This window comes from Aythya marila, assembly GCF_965140915.1.
Source record: "Aythya marila genome assembly, chromosome: 3".
NCBI lineage: Eukaryota > Metazoa > Chordata > Aves > Anseriformes > Anatidae > Aythya > Aythya marila.
This window is the reverse complement of record NC_139044.1, coordinates 87873377-87885807: the sequence shown is the minus strand read 5'-3', so window position 1 is coordinate 87885807 and position 12431 is coordinate 87873377. Positions and strand designations below refer to the sequence as shown.

The window sequence follows — 12431 nt, the reverse complement described above, 5'->3', positions numbered from 1 at the left end:
CTTCTAGCATGTAAACACTTTGGGGTGACTAAGTATAGCAAATGTTTCAAAAAAGAAAACTTCTTACAGACCAGGTGGCAGGGCATAGTCTCAGCAACTCTTTCAAGCAAAATGATTAAATCCCTAAAATTATATTTCCTATGGAGGATAAGTAAATATATGCAGAATTAGGAACTGAAATAAAAAGTCATTTCTGTTTTGATTTACTTTGACAGACATAATAATCATACCAAAAAAAACAAAAACAAAAACAAACAACAACAAAAAAAAACAACTTAGTACTGTAGTCTGACTTATTCAGAGTTTGACATTCCATGAGAGCCTTATATCTTTTAGCTGTGTTACTTTCTGAATTCAGTAAATGCTTATAAGGCTAGCAATGTCTTACAATAGTGTTTTTAGGGATTAAAAACCCAAAAAGTTTCTGATAGTATTTGAACCTTACATATCATTTTTTATTTCCTTTAAATAGGCAAGGAAAAAAAAAAAAAAAAAAGAAAAAGAAACCCAGCCCTGGAGGATTTACAAATAAAATATGGTAATGCCATGTGATTATTACAAAAGCTAGAGGAGATGCTTTATTCCATTTAGAGCTTTATTTTCTCACATTCAATCTGCCACTGTTTTCAGCTGTGCACTGAAAGCTCATTTGTTAGGTGGTTTGTTATAGTGCACATGCATGTGTACAGGTTTGTTAGTATCTTAAACTGATTTTTCCTGAACAGATATAAACCTTGCCAAAAGGCATTTCTCTTAACAGGGAAAGATAACCCTAAATCCACAAATATCCTCCTTATTTCTGCCCTTTAAAACCAAAAACTATATATCTGAAAAAAATGAAGAGTTAACTTTTTAAGATCAAACAAAATCCTAGTATAGAACTGTGGAAAGGAAGAACAGTTTCCTCTGAAGTAAGTTTTTATATGTCCATGCATTATCTTTGTTCCAAGTGAAATAACCTTTGATATGTGACAAGTCAACCCCATTTTGTTGCTTCTCCAGTGCAGTTTTTTTTTTTTCTTAATTACTCATCTGTCCTACTTTCTCTCTTTCTTCACTCTCTGAAAATTTTTATGTTTGTAGTTGCCTCTGTAATTTTTCTCTTCACCCCCGTTTGAACCTTTCCACCTATTTGTCCCTGTCCTCTTGGATTATCTTTCTTCTAAATCATATCATCCCACACGTCTTCCCTTCTTACACTGTGTTCTTTTGGCTAGAGAGAATAAAGAGCTGAAGTGGTTAAGAGAAAATTATTAAAGACTACAGGGCTAGAAGAGTCTGACCTCCAGTAAACCAGTCGTATTTAAGCTAGGATTAACTGCTTCTTTCAGTATAATCACGTAAAACTTATCGAGACAACCAGAATAAAACAGTGCTAACCTTATTACTATATTCTCTACTGACCTGATGAAGTGTTTCAGTGTAGAGTTAAAATTAATTATAAACTAGAGAAATGCAAATGAATGATTAAAGTCACATTTTAGAAACAACAAATAATTACTGGAATAAAATCTTCTAGAAGAAACTACATAAAAGCTGTGCCTATAGATGAGGATGAAAATTATTTGTATGTTGTGTCTATTTTGGATTTAAATAGACAAAGTTGATACTTTTAGCTGGGACTCTGTTGTCTATATTACATAATCTGAATTTTAAAAAATATTGAAAGATGGATACATGAGACTATGCATGGGTCAAATGAAAACTGAGAAAATGGTACTGTGCACACACATATTATTGGATGGGTTGGTCAAAACGATCATTTCAGTTCAAAATATGGTCAGGCCTTTTGGATCCAGCAACAGGCTGATGTATCTGACAATTTTTTCCAGATGTATCATGACTGGAAATATTTTTACTTCCTACAAATCTTGTGGCTGTGTTTAGTATTCACCTGCTTCAAATATGTCTGAGTACTGAACATGAAATACAGCCAGCATCTGTATTCAGGAAATCCAAGTTTAGGAAACGGTAGATGGACCCCACCAGCTCTGGAAGCTGTTGCTATGGGAAGGCTACCTTCTACCAAGCATGGAAAGAGGAATTTCTTTCTCTGGCTACCCAAATGGTTCTCTTTCCCCCTATAAAAGGTGTGAGTGTCTTGGGAGCTAGCACTTAAGGGGGATCTAGCCAGCCAATAAATTCCTGCAGGCTCTTGTACACATGGAAACCTGGGACAAACAAATTAGTTACCTGGCTAAAAAGACTTTTTGACTCTGTTGAACATACAATTATGTCTAGACTGCTTATGTGAGCACAAAAAGTTTTCACTGATGCATAAATGTGAACCGAGAACTCATTGTCCCTGTATTTGTACCAGCATGCAATATGCATACCTCTGTTTCTAATGCTAAGGGGACAGGTTATCATTAACTGTTGCTTCTCCCTCCGTACCCTTAAGTCATCACTACGCTATATGTCTTTTATTTGTTTAGGAAATACAAAGCCTCATTAGATATCTGTGAATATGCAGGTAAGTGCAGAAGATCAGAATGATTGTCTAATCATCTAGCAAAGTTCTGATCTCAGTTTTCAAACCTGTTTTTGTAACAGTAGCTACATCAGATAATGAAATATCATTACTGTTTGAATTTCCCAACTGTAATGTTCTGCACTGCTTTACATCATCTTACCTTATTGGAACTCTCCTCTTTCCCCATGTGATCTGCCAGTAGTATTGTAAATTCAGGACAGTAACCTTCTGAAATTGATACCAGTGATGGTCTGTGCATTGGCTGTCAACAGAGCATTATTTAGATCAGTTCAAAAATGTACGATATTTTCATGCTGGCACGAAACTCCTACTGCATTTTCCTGCCCTGTTTTCCTTTTTGTCTTCTTAATCTTCCATATTCAAACTCAAAGTTGTGTATCCCTTTCTCAGTCACCCTGTAGTCTTTACTATCCTAAAAATCTACAGTTTTCCTTACCAAAAACATATTGTTCTCCCCCCCCCCCGCTTTTTTTTTTTTTTTAAATCTTAGATATCCACTCAAATTTGCTGTAGAACACTGATATTCTCTCTTCCCCTTCCTCAAATCTTCCATCCCAGATTTACTGAGATTCCTTTGTGCTCGAGCTTGATAGCACAGATAGCACAGACTTAACCAACTTAGCCTCAGACTCTGCACCTGGAGCGAGAGGTGGGAGAATTAAGAGAAAGGACCGTGGACATCCCAGAAGGTAGGATCAACAAAGACGAAATGTAAAATTAACTAACTAAATAGAAATAAAATCCAAGAACCCGAAACTTTGTCATTCTCGTGGTAAGGCTGCAACTGCAAATAACATGTTGAACCAGTTCATATGGTATGTTGTGGTTTGCCAGGATAGCCTGATAAGTGAAGGTCAGGTTGCTGATCTGTGAATGTTGCACAAAAATGTGCTTGTTTGTTTTAAAATAGCTGTTATGAACATATGAGAAGTTTAGTGATAGAAAAATGGGGAAAAATATGCCTTCTGTAACATAAGCATTCCGTGCATTTACAAACATAACATAAAAATACAGCTCAAGTATTTTTAATTGTGTGAAGAAAGATAGAAACCTAATATAGATTAGATAGGATAATTATAGATAGGATAGATTGTAAATGTGTTTATTGTGTAGGGCATAAGCCTACTTTGTGCTGTGTCAAAACCCTTACTGGGCAGTTCTAACTGTTGCAAGATACTTGCTTAGAAGTAGGTACCGTATGATGCTTAACATCCCCAAATTTCTATGTAGTTATATTTCGACCTTGGTGTTTTTTTTTTTTTTTTTTTTTTTTTTTTTTTTTTTTTTAATTCTGAAGACTGAATATGAATAATATGAAAATAAGGCACAGTCATATAATACGAATTTACTCACTAAATGTGCTTGCTTACAAAAAAAGTTAAAGCATGAAGGACTGAGCTGGTAGATGTCTGCCATAATTTCATTTATCTAAGCTTACGTTTCCAGGCTTATCTGGATTGTCTTTATTATTATAACTGTATGTGATATGAAAACGTATCTGTAACAGATCAGTCAGGGAGAATTACACATCTTTATTTGCTCTCAGTCTCAGGAGAGTGGCGAGGCCACCAGCTGTCCCTGGTGCAGGTGGAAGCATACCTTGTTGCCACCTTCTCCCTCACTGAATCTCCTGTGTGTTGGAGGCCTGTATTCACAGACAGGTTGTAAGGCTCTGACAGCTTCATTCTAGGCTTCTTCTGGAACTGGGGATGTGTTAGCTCTAAGCAAAACTCAGCAGCCAGTTTCCAAACACAGGATTTGTTAGGGAGGAGCAGAAGGAAAATTCTGGCTAAGTAGAGCTGATCCAGCTCTCTTCCTGGCAAGACAGCATGTAGAAGGGTTGATAATCAAAGTGGTCAGAGAAAGCCTCTGTCAAGCTGCACAGCAGAGATGATTACAACGAGATAGCCTTGTAGTATGTCAAAAACTTGTTGCTTCTCCTCTCAACAAATGCTTCTGGGCATTTGTTTGAATTGACAGATCTGAATGCACTGCACATGCTCCCTTACATTCCCTCATCAGGTAGTTACTGTCATGTCATCTTTGAAAAGAAAAAAAATCTTTGTCCTGTTGTAGCTGTCACTCTGATTGTCTGTTTAGCTCATGAAGCATTCCCACTGGGAATACCCCTGGTCTGCCAGCCATTCTCTGTTGCCTTTTCTTCCTATTTTCACTGCCAATGCTTTCTACAGAACCTTGATTTCTACATCATGCCTGCATAGCTCAGCTCCACTGTGTCCTCCTAAAGATCCAAACAGTCTCTGTAAATTTTGCTGAGTTCATTGTGCTTTCCCCTGCATTGTCCCTGCAGTCAGAAGTTGGCGTTTGAATGTCTCCAAAGATGGACAGTCCATAAAATTATGTTTAGTTTTCTTTGAGAATATAAGATAAAAATTGAGTTCTTGTCCATCAAGTCACCTGTGAGCTCAGTCAGTTGACCCACTCACTGTTTCTTCCAAGGGCTTTTCTTGGCTTCAGGAGTTTTTCTCTGCAGTTTACCTCTGTTTCCATTTTGACTGGGCTTCTTTACAACTTGTCTACATCTATGCATTTCCAAATTCTTTTATCATAATTTTTCATTCTGTAGAAAAGTTCTCTTTAGCCTCTCTTTCTGACAGTTTCTATAAACAAATATTTGTATGAAATTTGTGTAAAAGAGTAGTATAGAAATAGAAATAATGGTGTTGTAGTGCAAGCTTCTGCACGTAAAGGACAGTTTAATTGTGCGCACTTGTATAATTTTACTATAGTTTGTTAAAATGTAAGTGTATAAATGGAGCAGAAAGCTTCTGGTGAGTTCTCTATGCTTTTTGAATGGAACTGAAATTTGATATGAGTCCTTAATGTAAGCTGTTTCATGGCATTTACCTTATTTTGCTAGAACACTGTTATTTTAAAATTATTCCTATGTTCTATATATATCTGTAACTGTGGAAACCATGAAGTGATTAAGAGGAGTACAGTTGATGCTTTTGTGGCTCATCAAGACAGACAAATGTTCAAATAGTTAAGAAAAACATTTTGTTATTTTTAAGAAAGTTAGAAAAATTGTACAAAAATGATCAATGAGGTCATGATTTCTGGTGCATTCTAATAATCTACAACAAAGAGATTGGTATGTAAAATGTGACTAGCAATTTATGGCTACTACATTATCAGAAATAAATTAAGAAATTGATGTTAATTCAGGCAAGAGAAATAAAGTTGGGAAAGAAACTGGTTGGTGAGGAAAGAGTGCAAGTGTAGACAGAACTTTCCAAATCGGTGATTATTGCTTAGAATTCTCAAGTTACCGAGGAAGTGAAAATACCGAGGGTGATACTGGATAGTGTGGATGAGTAAGGAAGGAGTGAGCGTAGTGAATTCATTTACAAGGGTTAACCACAGGAACTGTAGAGGAATTAAAGCATTGGGGTGTTCCAGATTGTTAAGTTTCAAAAAAAGAAAGTGGTGTAAGCCTTATTGTGATCTGTGGATAAAAAATGCCTATACTATAATGCCTACCTGATGATCCATATACTTTTCTTGAGGGTTATTCTTTGTTTCGAAAAATGAAATTCTTAAGCCCAGATGAAGTCAGCCCAAACAATTAAAGAGTTCTGAGCTGCTTTGACTTTTAACCAGCCAGGACAAGAGTCCCTTTATTCCTCCATTCTCTTCTACCTGGCATGGTAGTCTCTTTTGTCAGTGCTGCAAGGAAGTTCACATCCAAGGTTTCATAGATTTGTCCAAGCTCTAGTTTTGCTGTACAAGACCACAATTTTAACAGATTTATTTGCAGGGAGGGACAATTTCAAGCTATTGTATGTAAATATGCAGGTGTGGATTTTTAGACAAAACCCCCGACTTTTCCATTAGCCAACATGGTTTCTTCCTCGCTTGACCTCTATTCTCAGAGAAGTACATCGTGATACTAGCTGGAACCTGGATGTATGCTATTTTAGAGATATTGTTTCGTATGGTAACTTTGTCATAGCCTCATTTTATCACTTCCAACACTCAGTTTACTGCAGGATTATTCCAGAGAAAGTTTAATTTTTGTGGAAGTTGTCATGAGCTTTCTGAAAGATTGGCAGCTGTATCTGAGAGATTCTGGCAGCAAGGCATGTGTAAAAAATTGATTGTTTTTTATTTTGTTTTTAATTTTAAAATGACTACTAATGCTGTTACTGGGAGCAGTGTCATCAAAACTGACATTAAAAAAGACTTTTGGTTAACTAGAATCATTGTTTCACTGCACATTTTCTGCATCTTTCTATGGTCAGTTTATAACTCTGGATTTAGAAACATAGGCCATGAATATGATTTTTAAGATTCGTATGGGATTCAGTTGCGTGAAAGTAAGCATTTGATGCCATTTTTCATGCTCTGTGGTACATGATACATATGCAAATGGCTGGTAGATGTGACATAACTCCTGTGTCAGGCTTCTGACCTCTTAATTGGCACGTGGCAGCCAGGTGGGATATGCTGACTTGTCTCTAGTGGCACAAGCCTACCATTAGGTGCGACGTTTCATTTTATTTGTGTGCCTGCTTGAGAGCTGAGTGTCTTCCTATTGGATCCTGTTGACTGCGTTGACTGTATTGACTAGATATCCGTTGACAGTAATGGAAACTTAAATACCTGCCATGCCAATAGGCACTTCCATGTAAAAACAGAAATCTTCCTGTCATCCTTAATTGTACACATAGGGTTTGATTTGAAAAGTTAACATCTCAGTTAAGTATGAAATGCAGCAGCATAAGAATATAAAATGCTATCTCTAGTATAAGTGGAAAATTCGGGTGAGGTGAGCTTTTAAACCTACCTTGTGGATGCTGTCAGTCAAACATTTGAGTGGCAACGCAGACTTTAAGATTACAAGATACCTCTTTTCCTATGAGCATGTCTTGAGGTATTGTTCATATGTACATTCTGTATTGCTGGTAAAAAAATTGCACTGATGAAATGTTTATAGAGCATTGACAAAACTGCCTTTCTGCAAATCTTAAAATCCTGTGAAAACAACTGTGCCCATGCAAAATTTAATTGCATTTTTCCACTGGGTTAAAGTATTATTGGAGGGTATGGGAAGGCTAGGGGGAAGAACCCAATTGTCTGTCAGCGTAAACCTCATTTTCTTGGCAAGCTGGGATAAAAATATCAAGCTGAAATCCTAAGTTATGAAGGAAATCTGCTCTGCACAGGAGTGGGAGACAGAGAGTACTAAAATGGCTATATATCATAGGCCTGAAATGGCTGAACCCCTTATGTCTGATGAGCATCAGTGTCAGCAAAGCAGTCCCCTCCCTGCTCTCATGTTCCAGAGGAGAGGCTCCAGCAAAAGCTGGACCTAGATTCCTAGGCTACTGCTGTACTGACAAATTAAGCATAATGTGGGTCTGCTCCTGGGTGCTGGAGTAGCTGAACTGGTAAACTGACAGAAGACTATGGGGCATGCTTTTGGTCTTGTGCCTACTAGCATTTTCTCATCAATTTTTCCTGGCATTTTGGAGCTGGGGTGTTTCACATCTCATCTCCGGGAGGAAGTTTTTATGCAGCCATCATGCTTCGAAGCATAGCAGAGTAGGTTAAGGTCATTTCATGTCATTTGGCCTCAGTGCTCAAAAAAGTTTCTGTGCAAGTGTAGTGTGCTGGCATTTGTGTCCTTTCAAGATGTAGTTTTACAAGAGACAGCGAGCTACTTCATTGGAGGAAACATCTTCCCCCCATTTGCCTCTGTTCCTAGCCACATGATTTCATATCATTTCAAAATCACCATATCCCTCCATGAGAAAAATGGATGTGACAAAAAATGAATGCAGTTAAAAAAAAAAAAAAAAAGCAGATGATTTTCTACTACATTTTCAAGTTCAGCTGGTCCTTGGGACCTCACAATTAAAGGAGAAGATACAATGGAGCATGTGGTATAGTGAAGCTGGGAAAAAGAAAGGGAGAGGACAAACCAGGGACAGGGAGAAAGAACAGCAAGAGAGGAGGGAGAAGGGTGGTGAGAAGCCATTCCCTTTTGGTGATTGGGATGCATTGCATGAACTCAATGGTCTATATAATTTTTTAAAATGTGTCTAATGAAAGCTTGGTTTCACAAGCACATTTTCTTTAGGAAGATAGAGTTGTTTGCTTATTTAGATTTTGGACTTCTGAATGTAAGGATTCAAGTAGATTTTCAGCCTCATTTATTTATATTTTCATGGAGTGAAGCAATCAAGACATCTTTAGCTGGTATTTTATTACATAATTCATTTTGATACAGTAAGAGATAAATGCAGTACTATTTACTAATTTCATGGTTTGCTGCATCTTTTATGTTACCTCAGAAAAATGAAGTGATAAGTATTCTAAGTTAATTCTATGAATGAAAAGTTTCATGAGAAAAATTGATAACATTCCTTCCCTCTGACTTTCAAGCAATAACAAGTTGGATGAAGACAGAGCTCTGCTGAAGTTAATAGTGTCTCTAGTAGAGAAGAGGCGCTGCCTAATTAGATCTGCTTGAAAGAACTACTGTCTCCTAGAAGTGCATAGAAGAAAGTAGCTGAAGGAAAATTAATGAAAGCAATAGCCTGAACAGACACCATGTAGACACCCTTCAGAAGGGAAATAATTAGGATAGCATAAAGGTTTCATAAGGAACAGCTCACATAACCTTATATCTGCTACATTAATACACTTGTTAATTTCTTGTGTGTAGATGAAGCAGAATGCATGGGAGGCAGTGCAAATGTGAGTGTGTCATTTCTGAATTCATGAAGGGTGAAGGAATGTGCTCATAACGAAACCTCCTAAATATCTGGGCGTGGGGATTCGGGGAGCTTGCTCTGACTTCAGTAGGAGTTTAGCCTGGCATGTGTCACACAAATTTGGTATAAAGTTTGTTTCCCCTCTAACATGACTTTAGCCTCCCAGTGCATGTTTGGAAGGAAGACTCCAAATTAGAATAAGAAAAGAAAGCCCTTCATCATTCTAACATACAGTTTTGAAATATTAATCATAAAGAAGTATTCTTATTGCTGTAACTTTTTTTTTTTTTTAATGTTCTTTTTCTCTGTGTGTATAGTTGTATATATTATTTACTATGGGCTCTTTCAAGTTGGAATTTCATGTTGTGTTAGTACAGGAATACTGTTCCTACTCATTGTGGATCACATTCAGCAGTACCTGTACGAGTAAGTTTGAGGAATATTTTTTTCTGTGAATGACATACCCCCTATTCCACTTGAAGGCAAGCATGGAACCCTTCTAGCATGTTTTCACGCAGCCTGTAAAGTTATCTATGTGAATCTATATGGGAATTGTTGACCCACCTCTGCTGAGTCCTGTATGTGCCACCTTGTTTTTGTTACGTAGCAGTAAAACCTAGAACCCTTTGCTATGCTGTGCACACTTTTTCCCAAGCCATGCCTGAGGAGCACCCCTTTCTTGGTACACTTAAATAGCTTCATGTGCGGATGGATGTGTGTTGATTTATGCGAGGATGCAGTGAAGCCAGAAGCACACTCAATAACAAAGCAACCAGACTATGGATGTCTTCAGTGACCTACTATAGTGCTGCATCAGAGCTCGCCATCCAGAAAGGAGTAAACAAACTATTTTTGACGTGACAGGCCAGAGGAAAATTGTCTAACACCCTTCATTTTACTGATGCATCACACAGAGGCCCAGAAGCAACATTAGAGAACTGTAATCCTTCATCAGAGCATTTGTTTGGTTGCCTAACATCTGTGGATTGTTAAGATAAGTTATTACACAGACCTGCTTTCGTTTAGATTAGTTTGGACCACATCCCAGTATATTCAATCAGGATATAATTCCTGCATGCTGCTAAATTGCTTGCTCCACATACTTCTCTAAAAATGCTTTTCAATATACAGTTTTTATCTCTAAAAATGTTGTTCGGTATACAGTTTTATCACTGAAACTGTTCTGTCACTTCAAGTTTTTGTTTTTCTTTCCTTTTAAAGAAAACCTTTTATTATTTTTCCTTTTGGACTGCATATATCTCAAGGCAAATGTAGCATTTGTTGAGTCCTGAAGAGAATCCTAAACAGGGGTGGTAGTGTAGCTTCTGTGTGAGTATAATGCAGATTTCCTATGTGTGCTGACTGTGGTGATCGGTATGTATTTTGTGTCCAAACTGCAGTGTTTAAAGACAGCTGTGAGAGTATGTTGTTGTTTTTTTTTTTTTTTTTTTTTGTATTTACGCATCTAGTACTTTTTTCTGTATTCTGTATTTACCCGTGTCTATCTGTGCATTAGTTATTCCTATTTGTTTGGATTTAATAGTATTTTGCATAAAACTAATTACAATATCAAATGTGATTATGAAAATTAACAGTAATTTTTTGACAGTTATTACATACTTTATACATATTTTACGTGATCAAATACATTAAAATTGTAAATGAAGTCCGTGACCATTTTTTGCTCCTTTAAAGTGCTTGCATACATAAGCACATATATTAAATAATTGGAATATTTCAATTTTGCTTTAAAATTTTTTATCCTTCCTTTAAGCAAGCTTTACTTTATTTAATATTTATTAATTCTTTTTTCAACTTTCCCTGTAGGCTAGTAAAATATAGGCAATGACATATTTTTGGTTAATGACTTTGGTTTATAGCACTGATATAAATTTTATACACAAACCCATATGCATGCACGCTCTTGCTGTCTAATGAGCTGCTGTGTCAGAAGCTACAAAGGCATTTAATCATGTGGGTTCTTTTTCTTTTTAGTCTTGCTGGTATTTTAAGTACCTGTAATGATAATATCAGATAGACTGAAATTATTCTATTAGAACAGATATATTGATAAACTGAATCGCTGTTTTGAGATGTGTAGTAGATGAAGGAAATGTGACATTTAGTAATCAAGGGATTTTTGCTTAAGGGACTAGTGTTTATTTGTTTGTGTCACTGCTGGAATAATCATAGCTTTAAAAAAAATTCATTTTATTTTAAAAGGTATCATATATATATATAATTTTATTTATTATATATTTTATACATTTTTATAAAAATGTATAAAATCTTCCTAAGTAGAAATATAACTTTTTCTTTTTTTTTTTTTTTTTTTGATGAAGGCACAGTCCAGATACAGGGAAAAGAGTTTGCTGTCTTCTCAGTGTTTTGGTCAGACAGTGGAGAAATGGTGTTGGAAGTTCTGATGTATTCTTGAGACCTAAAAGACCAGTTTATTCTAGGGTGTTTGAAATTAATCTCAATTATGCTAAATATGTTAAATGCCTAAAATTATAATGTCACCACAGAAGGCATGCATTTCCTCCCCAGGCCAGAGAATAAGAGCTCACTGCCAGATCTTTGTCCTGTTGCAGTTTCTTCCATGTAGTGGCTGTTTCCTGTTCCTTTCCATGTTAAGTGTTGTATCATTTTACCGCTGTTGTATCGTTCCTGTGTTGACACAAAATAATTTAAGGATATTTTTCATTCCAACATTTGTCATCCTTTTTACCCTCTTACTTTAGAGTTTTACCCATTCTTTTACTTATTTCCACATTAAACTCAAAGCTTTTCTTTTCCATTCTCCTTATTAGTTTTCAACCGTTTCTCCTCTCATCTCTTTTTATTTCTGACAAATTCCTACCTCATGTATTTTTCATGCATTTTGTCTTTGTTCTTCTGCCTCAAAAACTCTTTTTGTCCATGTCTCATGTTAAAAAACTATTCACACACTTTAGTCTACTTATTAACCTTTTATTCTTCCCTGGTGAGGTACTCCTGTACTTCAGACTGCCTTGTACAGTGTATGCAGTGTACAGACTCAAAATGTAGGGTCTTGCTTTATTGTGTATGTGCTCTTGTTTATCCATGTATCTGGAACTTGGAAAAAAAAATAATAATTCTAAGAAGCATGACTTGTGAACTCAGCTTAATTGTGATTGTCAGGGACACATGTTTGTTTATTTATTATTTAT

General features: G+C 36.3%; 1 protein-coding gene across 4 annotated transcripts in view; it reads left to right on the top strand.

Annotated features, from left to right (window-relative positions):
• Positions 1-12431, top strand: part of RIMS1 (regulating synaptic membrane exocytosis 1) — a gene marked incomplete at its 3' end in the record, with an annotated part of 310018 nt that overhangs the window by 128507 nt on the left and 169080 nt on the right. The gene's annotated exons all lie outside the window — the stretch shown is intronic.